This window comes from Lycium ferocissimum, chromosome 12 (assembly GCF_029784015.1).
Source record: "Lycium ferocissimum isolate CSIRO_LF1 chromosome 12, AGI_CSIRO_Lferr_CH_V1, whole genome shotgun sequence".
NCBI lineage: Eukaryota > Viridiplantae > Streptophyta > Magnoliopsida > Solanales > Solanaceae > Lycium > Lycium ferocissimum.
Genome location: NC_081353.1, coordinates 61,801,490 through 61,803,349, shown reverse-complemented (window position 1 = coordinate 61,803,349; position 1,860 = coordinate 61,801,490).

The window sequence follows — 1,860 nt, the reverse complement described above, 5'->3', positions numbered from 1 at the left end:
AAAATTTTGATGAATACTTAGGAATAACTATGAATTGACGGGATTGGTTCTTTTCATAACATGATAATTATGAGAGTATTAAGTACGCTGAATGATTTCTTGGGATGTTGTGTTAAGTTGAATTCTGTTGCCATTGTGTGTTGTGAGTTTTAGTTTTGTTCACTTATTGTTCTTGCAATCTAGAACTTGCACAGTAGTCATGTTTGCATTCTAAAGATGTGTTGGTTGTGAAATGATCCTAGGCCGTCTTTGTGTAATTGGAAACCCTTTCTAAACGCTTTTGTCCATACATGAATAAGCAATACGGTCCCTAGCTACCCGTTTTGAGCCTTTGTGACCTATTTCTTTGACTAGCCGTTAATGAGCCTTTACCCTTTCTTTGAATAATCCTATTTTTCGCATCAAAATACCTCCTTGATACTATGAACGTGAAAAATGAATAAGTTGGGGTTTGTTGGGGGAATTCTGTGGAGAATGAGGCTGAAAAGCCTAAGTTGAGGGTGGAAGCGAAGTTATATGGTGTAGGGTTCGATGTTGATAAGCATAGTGTTGAAAAGAAAAACAAAAAAAATATGGGTAATCTGGAAAAAAAGAAGAAAAAAAAAAGTTATTAATGTTAGTCCAACAAAGAAACACCGACCCTACAGGATAAAGTAATGAAGCGAAGTAACAAGGGTGAAAAAAAAATATAGCAAAAAATGTAGTGTTCAAGGAGGGCGAGCCACTATTGACCAAATATGGATCCTACCTGTCCTGAAGCCTACATTACAACCCCACAAAGTCCTAGAGTGATCATAACTAAGATGTCCAAAGATGAGAATGTTGAAAACGAGGGAATGCCTATGGTATGTGTAAGTGCAATCTGTGAATTTCTTTGTGAGAGTGAGTGACTTCTCTTCTCCTTTGTCTTAGTCCCGATTGTGATATACATATGTGTGAGGGACATTCTTTGGTCTATGTGAGGACATTCAGATGAAATTATGAGCATTCCCAAAAAAGCAACGTTTGTGTGTATATTGATGTTACTGATAATGTTATGACATGCATTGAAACGTCACTGTGAGTTGTAGTGTCCTGAGTATGAGTCGTGTTCTGATTTTGAAAGTTGAGGTGGTTATTTGTGATAAACATGCATGCCCATAGTTCGAAGTTAAAACCATTGTAGTCATTAGTACTATGTTATATCTAGATGTTAGATCGAGTCATTGTGGTTGTATGACTTTCTTGAGGACAAGCAAAGACTTTAAGTTGGGGTGTTGATGTGCCGGGAAATTATAGCACATCCAAGGGCTTTTTACGAGAAGTTTTACTTGTTTTTAAGCAAGTTAGTGAAAATTTAATGTGTTTTTAGTGTTTTTCAAGTAATGGAGCAATTTTGGGATGAAAACAGTTGAAGTGTAGAATTTGGCCTTGATGATAAAATATTGGCCATATTCTCAAATACGGGCCGTATTCCTTAGGCGTATTTAAAGATAAGCAAAACCAGAAAGGCATGCTGAGAAAATGGTGAAATATGAACAAATTTTACGGACCATATTGCACTTTACTGTCCGTATTTCAAAGCGTATTTAGCATTTGGACACTTAGCAGAAAGCTGAAGTTTTACAAGTGAAAGACGATCAAGCAGAATACAGACCGTAAATCAAAATACGGTTCGTAATCCATGATGCTGCAGTTGCCCGGATCTTGAAGGGAAACCAAGGCGTAAAACCAATTTATGGTCCGTAATGTGACATACAGACCGTATTTTGTGTCATCGGGGCCAAAGTTTAATTCTGTAACTTTTACATTTCAAAACCTATAAATAGTCCAATGTAGGGTTTTATTCCGTACCTGTTATTATTCTCTTAACTTTTGGCT